We start from the raw sequence: 13,107 nt of genomic DNA on the forward strand, positions 1-13,107 counted from the left end.
CGTTAAAAGTTTGTGGAGAAAGGGGTATTTTCGGTGAAAAAGGTATTTAAGATGTGAAAAGGGGTATTTGTGTAAAAACAGGTTTGTGGGAGAAAAGGTAGATTTTCGTGTAAAAACAGGTATTTTGGAAAAAGGGGTATTTTCGTGTAAAAAAAGGTATTTGTGGGAAAAAGGTATTTTCGTGTAAAAACAGGTATTTGTGGTGAGAAAAGGGTATTTTGGTGTAAAAACAGGTATTTGTGGGAGAAAAAGGGGTATTTTCGTGTAAAAACAGGTATTTGTGGGAGAAAAAGGGTATTTTCGTGTAAAAACAGGTATTTGTGGGTGAAAAGGGGTATTTTCGTGTGTAAAAACAGGTATTTGTGGGAGAAAAAGGGTATTTTGTGTAAAAACAGGTATTTGTGGGAGAAAAAGGGGTATTTTCGGTGTAAAAACAGGTATTTGTGGGAGAAAAAGGGGTATTTTGTGTAAAAAACAGGTATTTGTGGGAGAAAAAAGGGGTATTTTCGTGTAAAAACAGGTATTTGTGTGAGAAAAACCTGACTAGAATGAATTGGGGCTCGAAATAAAGGCAGAGACATAGTATTCAGAGGTGGGCGGAGTGCTTTCTGCATGTAGCCAAGGCGAAGGGCAAACCGCTCCTTTCCGAGGCGCGCACAAGATCCCGTTCACTCGTGGGAGAAAAGCAGCGGGCTGAAGTGGGCCCTTCTCGGCAAGCGAGAAACACGAGACCGCTGCTGACGGCTGAAAGCGGAGTTCGGGGAGAAACGCGATTTCTCGGCCAGCTCCGGCAAAGTCTCCGGAGCGGTTCAGCGCGAATGCCGCTTTCTACGCGTGAGAGCGAAGGAGTGCGATTCCGATGCCGACAAGTGCGAATTCAGCGTCCTGCACTACCTGCGAGTGGGGGGTTTTTTCTCCGCAGTCCTGAAAGGATCTCTCCCCACTTTCTGAAACGCTCTCCCTGAGAGCACTACAGTTGTCGCTCCTCGAACTTGCAAATGCCTTATTAGAGCTTGTTTTTCCCTTCCACTCTTTTCCTGTCCGAATGCAGATGTGTAGCAGTGGAAAACCTGACTAAAATGAATTGTGGCTCAAAATAAAGGCAGAGACTTAGTATTCAGAGGTAGGCGTAGTGCATTCTGCATGTAGCCAAGGCGAAGTGCAAACCGCCCCTTTCCGATGCGCGCACAGGAGCCCGCTCACTCGTCGGAGAAAAGCAGCCGGGTGAAGTGGCCCGTTCTCGGCAAGCGAAAAACACGAGACCGCTGCTGACGGCTAAAAGCGGAGTTCGGGGAGAAACGCGATTTCTCGGCCAGCTACGGCAAAGTCTCCGGAGCGGTTCGGCGCGAATGCCGCTTTCTACGCGGGGGAGCGAAGGAGTGCGATTCCGATGCCGACAAGTGCGAATTCAGCGTCCTGCACTACCTGCGAGTGGGGGGTTTTTTCTCCGCAGTCCTGAAAGGATCTCTCCCCACTTTCTGAAACGCTCTCCCTGAGAGCACTAAAGCTGTCGCTCCTCGAACTTGCAAATGCCTTATTAGAGCTTTTTTTCCCTTCCACTCTTTTCCTGTCCGAATGCAGATGTGTAGCAGTGGAAAACCTGACTAAAATGAATTGTGGCTCGAAATAAAGGCAGAGACGTAGTATTCAGAGGTAGGCGTAGTGCATTCTGCATGTAGCCAAGGCGAAGTGCAAACCGCTCCTTTCCGATGCGCGCACAGGAGCCCGCTCACTCGTCGGAGAAAAGCAGCCGGCTGAAGTGGCCCGTTCTCGGCAAGCGAGAAACCCGAGACCGCTGCTGACGGCTGAAAGCGGAGTTCGGGGAGAAACGCGATTTCTCGGCCAGCTCCGGCAAAGTCTCCGGAGCGGTTCAGCGCGAATGCCGCTTTCTGCGCGTGAGAGCGAAGGAGTGCGTTTCCGATGCCGACAAGTGCGAATTCAGCGTCCTGCACTACCTGCGAGTGGGGGGTTTTTTCTGCGCAGTCCTGAAAGGATCTCTCCCCACTTTCTAAAACGCTCTCCCTGAGAGCACTACAGCTGTCGCTCCTCGAACTTGCAAATGCCTTATTAGAGAGGTTCTCCCTTCCACTCTTTTCCTGTCTGAATGCAGATGTGTAGCAGTGGAAAACCTGACTAGAATGAATTGTGGCTCGAAAAAAAGGCAGAGACCTAGTATTCAGAGGTAGGCGTAGTGCATTCTGCATGTAGCCAAGGCGAAGTGCAAACCGCTCCTTTCCGATGCGCGCACAGGAGCCCGCTCACTCGTCGGAGAAAAGCAGCGGGCTGAAGTGGCCCGTTCTCGGCAAGCGAGAAACACGAGACCGCTGCTGACGGCTGAAAGCGGAGTTCGGGGAGAAACGCGATTTCTCGGCCAGCTACGGCAAAGTCTCCGGAGCGGTTCAGCGCGAATGCCGCTTTCTACGCGTGAGAGCGAAGGAGTGCGATTCCGATGCCGACAAGTGCGAATTCAGCGTCCTGCACTACCTGCGAGTGGGGGGTTTTTTCTCCGCAGTCCTGAAAGGATCTCTCCCCACTTTCTGAAACGCTCTCCATGAGAGCACTACAGCTGTCGCTCCTCGAACTTGCAAATGCCTTATTAGTGAGGGTTCTCCCTTCCACTCTTTTCCTCTCTGAATGCAGATGTGTAGCAGTGGAGATCCACACTAGAACGAATTGTCTCTCGAAAGAAAAGTATAGGCGCATCATTCCTTCATCCGGAAAAAAAGCCAACCCAATTGGTTGTGTTGTAATAGACTGAATTTGGACGTTCTCGGCATTGGAATGGCACTACTTCGCTCTCATGCGTAGAAAGTGCCACTCGCGATGGGCCGCTACTCCGATTTCTCAGTGGCTGGAATATGGGACATAGTCGCTGCGCAAGAAGTGCATTGAACTTCATTTGTACTGACCATACCTTTTCGAGTGCGATTCCCATGACCTCCACCTTACAATCACAAAAATCAAATGAATCAGAAATATCACTTTACCATCCAGAAATACCAGTCTATTTACAATGAGAAAAAGGAGTTCCCTGCAAAAGAGATGTCATTTTACATCAGAAATATCCTCTTACTCCCAAAAAAAGATATTTTCTCCAAGAAATTTTTGTTTTCTCCCAGAGAGATGAAATTATTTCATGAAAGACCAGCTTTCTGTGTAATTGCGATTGAAAAGATCGACTATTTGTGCATAAGCTGGAATTTCTGAAAGTAAACGCCACAATAGTGCAAAACAATTTATTTCTATGAGAAAATGACAGGTATTCAGCTATAAATTGTTTATCGGCGAGAAAATGCCCTATTTCTGGGAGCAAATGTCATCGTGCGGAGTGTCATGTAGTCTATGAGGGAGGAAAGGGGAGGCATTCCGAAGCAAAGGGGCATTTCTGGGAGAAAATGTCTTACTTTGAGGGGGAAAAGGTCATCTACCTGTGAGCAAGCTGGTGTTTCGGGGAGAAAATGCCCCCATTTGCGGGACAGAAATGGTATTTCTGGTTGAAAGTGCCACAAAATGGTGAGGAAAGTGGTGTTTTTGAGGGAAAATGCCATCTCTTTGGGATACAAAGGGTATTTCTGAAATCAAATGCCCCAAAGTTTGAGAGTAAGAATCATAATGGGGAGTGCCGTGTAGTCTATTTGGGAGGAGGGGGGAGGTATTTCTAAGAGGGGCGGTATTTCTGGGAGAAAATGTCCTATTGAGGGAAGAAAACGCCCGATGTGGAGAAGAAATCTAGTATTTCTTGCCAGAACGGTCATGAAAAGTGGAAAAAATGTCCTATGGATGGGAGAAAAGTGGTATTTTGGGGGGAAATTGTCCTCTTCTTTGTTGCAAGTGTCCGATTTGGTATTGTCATGCAGTATTTTGGGAAGAAAAGGTCCAATTGTCCAAGTAAAATTTGGTATTTCTGAGAGAAAAGGACATGTGTGTGGGGAAAAGTGGACCATTGTGGGGAAAGAGTGTCTTGTCTTGGAGAGCACGTGTGGCATTTTTGGTGTGAGAACTGGTCCTTTGGGGAGCAAGTAGGGTGTGTATGGGAGCAAATGTCCTCCCTAGGATTGTCAAGTAGTATTTTTTTTAGAAAATGGGAGGTATGTGCAAGAGGCCGGGTATTTCGGAGAGAAAATGTTTTTTTTTTGGGGGGAACCGTTCACTTATGTGTGAGAGATGTGTGTTTCTTGGAGCAAATGGGCGGAAGAGATGATGTATTTGCGAGAAAGCTGGTGTTTCTGGGAGCAAATGCCATCTTGTTGGGAAAGAAAAGGTTTTTGCGGGCGAATGAGGGGCCTTTTTCTTAGAAAAGGGGTAAATGGGGGAGCAAATGTCATTGCTTTTTGGTGGAAGATGAGATCTTTGGGGACTCAAGTAGTGTTGATGGATGAAAATGTCACTCGTTTGAGAGAGGAGTGGTATTTGAGGAACAAATGGCCTGTATTTGGGATAGAAATGGTTTCCGAGTGATCCAAAGCCCTATTTTTGGGAGCAAATGTCATCGTGCGGAGTGTCATGTAGTCTATGAGGGAGGAAATGGGAGGCATTCCGAAGCAAAGGGGCATTTCTGGGAGAAAATGTCTTATTTTTGGGGGAAAAGGTCATCTACCTGTGAGCAAGCTGATGTTTCGGGAAAAAAATGCCCCCATTTGCGGGACAGAAATGGTTTTTTTGGTTGAAAGTGCCACATAAAGGTGAGGAAAGTGGTGTTTCTGAGGGAAAATGCCATCTCTTTGGGATTCAAACGGTATTTCTGAAATCAAATACCCCAAAGTCTGGGAGTAAGTGTCATAATGAGGAGTGCCGGGTAGTCTATTTGGGAAGAGGTGGGAGGTATTCCAATAGGATATGACAGTAAAGAATAGATTACTTCCAGTCTTGCAGTGTAGGCCCTTTGAGGCCGTAACACGCCCCAGCCCCAACACCTACTGTTGCCCCGCTAGATTCCCCAGCAGTGTTTGACTGAAATGCGCTGGGGGGAGAAGAATCAGGAAGATTAAAAAAAAATGATTTTTTTCTTCCAAGAATAAGACCAAATGAAAATTGCCCTCAGGAAAACGAGGAAGATTTCTTGCTGTTACTTTCCTGCGTATTACCTTCCAAAGGTGACTGACTTCAATTTTTCTGTCATTTAGGAAAGGCCTGTTGCTGTATGCTAACAGCAGCAGGAAAACATAGCTTTCCTTAGTCAGACAGTCCAGCGAATGAAAATCTGCAGGCAAAAATGTCTTTTACTCTGAATACTTTTGGGTTTCCATTCAAAATGTATGATGCCAATGATTCACCTCATAAAAACGTAACAGCTGTTTGTATAGGTTTTTTAAAACACCCCCGGACATGATAGTTCAGGAAGCTAGTATGATTTGAAGAGTGCCAGAAAGCAGCAGCTACAGTCTAATGGGATTTGTTTTGGATGCAAAAAACACCCTTCTGTCCATTACTGGAGCATAACAAAACAGAAAGAGCTCTGCACTTACGCGGATAAAATCAGTGCTTTCTTGATTGTAGCTCTCGGGGGTTTTTCCTAGCCTTTTCTTCCAGTATCAAATGGTCTCAAAAGAGCAGGATTTTATATTGCTGGGAAGAGCAATGGATTAATCCGATTTTGAACAAATGTTTTGTGCAAAACAGTTGTTCTTCTGTGTCTGTTTTGATGCCTTGTAACTCTCCAGCAGCTCCAGACAGTCTTGACGTTAGGAAAGATTGCACTTAAATCTACGTAGTGAAAAGAATCTCAGCATGGTAGTTTGAGAAGTTCTTGTTATGATTAAATTGTTCTTGAATTTGAATGTGGCTGAAGTAAATGAAAAGACTTTGCTCTGGGTCAAACTGTTGAGGCCACATTCTCCTACTGTGTTGGCCAAGGAATGTGTGTATATGAGTTTTTGAAAGGCCTCACAGGCCCTACTTGTAAATTATGAGCTCTTGTAGTTTTGATTTGGGGATCCTGAACAATTCAGTCATCAAGTTTTTTGGCAACTTAGCCTAATACTGAATTTTGACTTGCATCTCAAAAGAGTTGTTTCCGAGTCTTCACATTGAAAGAACTTCCTTCCCCAAGCAGTGAACGATGGGAGAGTAAATTTGCCTTGCTTTCCATTCTCGTAGAAGGCTGCGTAGAAGTTTTTTTGAGCTCGATGGACTAATTTGTGTTTCTCTAAAAAAATCCCCCACAAGTGTCAGAGAAGAGGACCATACACAATACCCAGACAATACCCATCTTTCTTTGCTGTTTTCTAATCTCTGTTGGTAGGATGAGCCCAGCTGCTGGCCATGCTGAGCCTGTCCTGCGTCTTGGAGGGTCTCCCTATTTTCAGATTTCTAGTTTCATCATTAGTTTTCAGAGTAGCGATCTTGGCACTTGTGTGGGAACAAAGACAGGGAATAGTGAAGAGTGCTAGGAGCAAGTCTTTAAGAATAACTCAAGGAAGCACTCTAGCGTTTGGTCCACGGAAATGGAAGAAACTGATTTTGACTGACCCATGAGTACCAGTTGTTCTGCAAATTGAGAACATTAAGGCCAGTTTTTTGGAGTTCTTGTTGCTTTCCATCATTTTCTTCCAAACATCATCCAACTGCATTCTGAGAAAGCATACCCCAGAGTTGGCTTGGCATAATCAGAATGAGTTATTTCCAGAAGCTCAACATGCACTGGGGAAATACTTTCCATTAAGAGATGCACTGAAATTGGGTGACAGACAGAGGTCTGACAGGGAGTATTCCAAACATAATGGAATTACACAGCAAAATCTTTCAGGTGAGAAAAGTTGACCGGCTTGAGAATCTGTGGACTTAGTTATTCATCGTCTACATCTTGGAGTACATGCAGAACCAGAAGAGTTTCATGAGCTCACGAGTGCCTTATCAAATCAGAGATGCTGTCACATATGGTAATTTGCAACCGTGCAGATTCAGCTGCATGCAGTGCTGTGGTGGAATCAGAAGAACTCGAGAGTAGGGAAGGGGTGCCAAAGGCAGAAGGGCCCGGCTCCCTATACATATGTCTTCTGACTCTTCCTGATGTGGCTGTGGTGATAGACCACGGAGAAGGGGGAAGGGATTAATCATTGAGAAGCTGAAAATTGGTGAGGGGGAAGTAATGATATACTATAAATGGGATGTTTTTATAGCACAGAATCTCGGAGAATGACATGAAAGGAGGATTCATTTCTGTTTATTTATCTCTTTACTGGTCTCTTATCCAGTAACAGACAGTTGTAAAGAAATGAATATAGCCCTCTGTTCCTGGTTATTAGGAATCTAAGTTTACTTTCTTGAAACATAAGTGAGATCTTTCCTAGAAAAAATGATTAAGACAGAACATTCTACTTCTTCATAATGAAAAACACTGTTTTTTTCTGAGAGAAAAGGGGATCATTAGTAGAGATTGTTAACATAGGTGGAGTTTTGTGGTGGAACTTTTCAAAACTCTAAGAAAAATAGAAGCAACATTTAAAGCAGCCTCTAGATATTAGCTATGGCCGAGAGATTATATGCTCAACTAGTCTGGCCTGGGCTACTGGATCTTGCTGTTACAGTTGCTACATTTGCTTATGCTGTTGCCTAAAACTGAAGGATCAGCTTGAACACAATAGGAATTCTTACTATTCTCAGCAATCTAGATTGCTGGTTGTGACGGACTGATTTTCCTACTCTGATTCCTTCTTTTGTTCTGTAAGAAATCTTTCGGATTCTTTCTGATTCACAACATATTGATGGGTCAATCTTTTCCTAGTACATGCAGCTCTCCAATAATTCCCTGGACTATCAAATGTTCTGAAATGCACGTTGACAATTGGCATACAGGTTGACAACAACTGCGTTAGGGATAATCCTCTGCCTGCAGAGATGGACTAATTGAAATCAAAATGATTGATCTTTATGGCTTAAGCAAGACAGGGTGGAATACGTTGTTGTGCTATATTGATTCTTGCAGCCACTGACTTGAGAATCCCTTGGGTTTTGCAAGAGACTGAAAATTTGGCAGGAGGATAATCTATTGTCATGACTATGCCCACGTTTGGCCTGATGACAGACCTGAAAAATGCCATCTCACATCAATTCAGCTGAATGGATCCAAATCTGATGGCTGAGATATCTGTTGGAGTTTCCTTCTGGCAGAGGTGGCAGCTCATGGCAGCAGAAACTGGTGCACCGCAAGTGGGAAAGGGAAGGGACAGCATTAGAGAGGAACCATGGGAGCTGTGACTTTAAGAGAATGATGTTCCTTTCTGTCTTCCTCTTTCGTTTTGCTTTGGATGAAAAATGCATAGCTCTCACGGCTGTACATTTCCCCGTTACCTGAAGGCATGCTTTTGATTTAAAAAAGAACATGTCACACAGTCCAACAACAGTGTAAGACTGATGATACGTAAGTCAAAGTTGTCTTGAACATGAGCCATCACACTGCACTGCCCCCCTTTGGGCAGGCCTAGCTTTATGTCTGTAATGAGCAGTTCCTGGAAATGGCAGTGTGTATTTGCTGTAAACATGCATTCATCAACCCGGCTGAATGGTTTTGGGTTGTTCATGATGGTAACTATTTCTGGGATAAACTGTCAGACTAGCTGGCCATAATATGGTAGCCAAAACGGTGAGGATATTTTATGAATAGCATCCAGATTAACTAAAAGATGGAAATCCTTTCTCACCAGGTTTCTGACTCCACAGGGAAAACCCTTTAGGACTGTTGTATCTGGTTCCCTAAGGTGGCAAACATTTCAGGTGAATGCCCGCTTGCTTAACACCGCACAAAGAACTAGACTATTTCCCCTAAGATCTTGTTTATTTTATTCACTCGGCCCCATGGAAACAGAGGAACTGAAAGAAAAAATTAAACTCTTCTAGCGGCCACAGCATTTAAAAGTGGGTGATCTGTCATATGGTAAGAAAAACAAACAGAGCCTATTTAGAAATACCAGTTCTCTTTGAAGTTCCACACATTTTCGACCAAAACTACTACTTTACAATGCCAAATGGGACATACTCTGCAAAAATAGGACATTTTCTCACAGATACACCCTCTCAAATAAGGCATGTGGAAATTCGAGGAGTGACAGATTTTGTGCTCTCCTGGTGAGTGTTACGGAAAGTGGGGAGTGATCTTTTCTTTCCTGGGGAGGACAGGGGAGGATAGGGGAAGAGAGAAGAGGAGAGGAGAAGAGAAGGAGAGGAGAGGAGAGGAGAGGAGAGGAGAGGAGAGGAGAGGAAGGAGAGGAGAGGAGCGGGGCGGAGAGGAGAGGAGAGGAGAGGAGAGGAGAGGAGAGGAGAAGGAGAGGAGAGGAGAGGAGAGGAGAGGAGAGGAAGGAGAGGAGAGCTTCGTGGCGTGGCGTGGCGTGGCGAGGCGGTCCTTCCAAGGTTCAGGAAGATCCACTTCATCAGAGACATCACCTGGTTCAACCACTTACATTACCTGGTTCAGCCTCTTACCCAGCGTTCCTAAGAAGGTGGTGGAAAAGGCCACCTTTATCCCAGATAAGGCAGGTGAGACAAAGGCCTCTCTGTGCAGAATGAATGACTTTATTCATGCCTCTACAGAAGGACTTTGTTCCAGGATGGCACAGGCACTGGTCTTTGCCACATGCCTCTCTGTTCCTCTGTTCCAAGTAGGGATCAGCTGTCCTGTTTGAAGACAAGTATGAACTTAGGCCATTTTTAGATCATAATCTCAGAATTACAGAATCACAGAATAGTCCTGTTTGAGGCCTCTGGAGGTCATCTGTTCCAACATCAACCCTCTAGCAAAAACACCTTGTCACAACTCATTGGATAAGGGTGATTGAGGTTTTGAAATTCTCTCAGGCTAAACTAAAGTGAAATGTTGAGTCATTTTCCAAGGCTATCAGCACCACTGCAGGCATGTTCTGCAGTGGAGCTGGGAATTGCCATTCAAGAGGCTGTTCCAAAAACCATGGAGAAGACTGGCTGAGGAATGAGCTACCCTGAGATCACCTGGTCCACTAGTAGCAAACAGTCCTCACAAGAGCAGGTTACACAGAGGCGGCTGGCCAGGAGTCTTCCCATTTACACAAGCAGCCCCTAGGAAGTGCAAGTGACAAGGAATGTGGCAACCTAGACAGGCAAACAGAGTGGAGTGGCAGTGAGGGCATGGTGTGGCAGATTGCGTGGCAGTTCACGCAGGTCGGACAGAGAGGGAGGGTGAAATCCAAAATGCTTTCTTCTTATCTGGGAACAGCAAGGTGCAGTGCTCTATTGAAACATATCTGATGGCCACCTTCTGCAACAATCAGGCTGAGACAGAATCCAAGAGAGAGGGGCTTCCAACTTTCCAGGCTGATGTATGCACCTAAATGAACGAGGACTGACAGGTCTGCTCAAAACTTCAGCTGTGGAGAACTCCAGAATCTAGAAGCCCCTCGAGGGCCTGAGGGAAGAGGGTGTGCAAGGTGCCCAGGTGAATAAACTTTCTGAGCAGGTGAGCAGGCTGCAATCAGAAAGAAAGATTGATGCTTGGTATCATGCAGCCCAACACAGGCAGCCCAACAACCATGTCTTCTGTACTTGCAAGGGTAAGAAACTAAGCAAGCTTCCAACTCTGAGGAGATAGACCACAAAATCATGCAGGATGAGGGAGACTGGAGCAGAAGGAGTCTTCCCCTTGTTCCTCAAGTCCTCCTAGCCAACAAATACAAAGCTCTGGGTAAGGAAAGTGAACAGAGCATGGATAATATTTCAAAACCAGAAAGGGAAAACCAAGTTAGGATGCTCCAAGTAAGGATTCGAGTAATAGAATTACAGAATAATAGAATCATTTCAGTTAGATGGGATGCTTAAAGGTCATCTAGCCCAATTCTGCTGCAATTAATAGGAACACCTACAGCTAAATCAAGTTGTTCAGAGAACGCAGAACTCAAGGTTCAGCCTGGCCTTGAGTGTCTCCAAGGACGGGACTTTCATGACCTCTCTGAGCAACTTGTTTCAGTGCCTCATTACCCTTATTGTAAAGCACTTTTTGTTTGTATCTGATCTAAATCTCCCCTTTTTTAGTTTGAAATCATTTCCCCAAGCCCTATCATAACAACCCTGCTAAATAATGTTGCCTTCTTTCTTATAGTCCCCCTTAATATACTGAAAGGCCACTACCTGGAAATGCTGTTTTGTGGGAAATTCTTTTATTGGAAAATTTTTGAAAGGCAAAGGTAATGTGGGATTTAAACAAAATGAAAACTTTATTTGAAGCTGTGAAATATAAATTACCTAAATGTTCTCCTTCTTCTTTCTGCTCCCTGCCTTTTTCTCTTTGTCCTTAGGAAGACTGAAAAGAAACAACAGTAGCTGTTAGAGTGGAATTAAACTAACAGTAATGTAAAATCATTTACTTTCTTTAACTGTGCTGCAGTTGTAAGAGTGAACTCGGATTTATCAATATATTATCCCTTTCAGGCCCAAAACTCATTATAAACTTCCTATCAGCAACAATGGAAGAGTAAGATGACTCTGGCCCTCATTCTGCTTTAGAGATATGGTAGACACAGCAGTCTGTACTTGTCTGCAACAAACACACGAGATCATATTCAAGATATTTCTGTGTTGTTTCGGCTCAGGCATTGATGACGCACCGAGAGGAGTTTCTCTAAAGTTCTGCAAGGGCAAGGAAAAGCAAGCATGAATGTGATAATAGGACAGAGATGAAACAAGCCCATTGCTGGCTTCGAACACATCTGTTTCTGTATAAAAATAAGGCCATTCCCTTGTAACTTGAATGTGCAGGAAGTTTGGTTTTAAAAGTAGAAGGCAGATGCTCTCCTTAATTCGGAACACTGGTCTGTGTCAGACACCTTGTCTACAGTGATAGTTCTTCAGCGTTCTAGATGTCTGTGACATTCTGAAAGCATTGTCTTCTAAGGAATATGATCAAAAGTCCATAAAATCCAAACAAGGGATTCACTGGACAAGATTCTAAGAGCAGGAAACTGGAAAAATGAAAGCACATTAAAAAAAGAAACCTACTGTAAAAGTTGCTGAGGTATAACAGCAAAAGTTTATGCGTTGATTCTGGCATGAATTACTTAGAGAAGGCTGGAAAACCTTCACAGTGCCTTTTTTTATTTGACTCACATGCCTTTCTATATTTGGCTCAGCCATTAGAGAGAATTGAACATCCCTGAGATTGTCTGTGTTTTCCTGGTGCTGAAGTGTCCAAATTTTGGAAATGTGCAAAATCAGCCTCAATATGCAATGGCTAAGAGAGAGAGGACCTGTTAGAGCTTCTGAACAGCTTTAGAACCTGTAGCTTTTCACTGTATAAAAATTACACACTGAAAGTTCAAAGAAAACTGCGCATTAAGTCCCTGCCTCCCAGTGCAGTTTCTGATGGCATGCCAAATACTGTGGCTTCCCCGCAAACCATGGAGCTTACAAAGAGCATTTCCCCAACTCCATTTGATCTGCAAAATGCTTTGTACAACTTAGAAAAAAATACAATGGCACTTGTATGATCACATAAATAAATAGCATTTGCATACCATTATTTTCTCTTTCTTTTTTTTTTTTCTTTTTTTTTTTTTTCTTTTCCCAGAAGGAACTTCAGGGACTTTGCCCTGAGAACTTGTCAAATGTGTTACTAAATATTACATTCTTCTCTGGAAAATCTGGAGGACAGGGAGAAAGTTTGATCATACTGCATTCAAGAAGAGATTTCTCTTTAGCTTTGTGGGGCCAGGATTCCATCTTCTGTAAAGGTCCAGCACTTAATTCCAAATGTCCACAACCTGGACACTGTTCCCACAAGGAACAGTTTCATCTACTGAAGTACCATCAGTACACTTTCTGTTTTCTGAGGTAACTTAAAGCAATTGAAGCAATTCAAGATGGGATAGGCATTACAAGTTAAAAGCTACAGCAACTTGATTCAATTCAACTGAAAAAAAGTGTCAAACATTCTCATCTGACTTGGAATTACTAGAAAAGTGCAATTTCTTATTACACTGGAACAACCTCATTACTATTTCATGGGCTAGCTGGCACAGTGCAAAAGTAGATAAACATAGAAAAATCAATCTGACCACTTCTCAAAATCTTATACTGCCAAGCATTTGTGAAATTAAATAATATTAAGAGTGGGAAAACCTCAAAAGTCTCTGACCCTTATTTCCAAGA

General features: G+C 43.9%; 1 long non-coding RNA gene across 1 annotated transcript; it reads right to left on the reverse strand.

Moving 5' to 3' along the window:
• Positions 1 to 9,485: 9,485 nt before the first annotated feature.
• On the reverse strand, positions 9,486 to 11,347 carry LOC146544831 (uncharacterized). Its single transcript, XR_014881744.1, has 2 exons — positions 11,206 to 11,347; positions 9,486 to 9,609 (listed from the first exon to the last, which is right to left on the reverse strand). It is a non-coding gene; the product is annotated as an uncharacterized LOC146544831 (long non-coding RNA).
• Positions 11,348 to 13,107: the final 1,760 nt, after the last annotated feature.

This window comes from Meleagris gallopavo, chromosome 2, assembly GCF_905368555.1.
Source record: "Meleagris gallopavo chromosome 2, MGAL_WU_HG_1.1, whole genome shotgun sequence".
Lineage (NCBI taxonomy): Eukaryota > Metazoa > Chordata > Aves > Galliformes > Phasianidae > Meleagris > Meleagris gallopavo.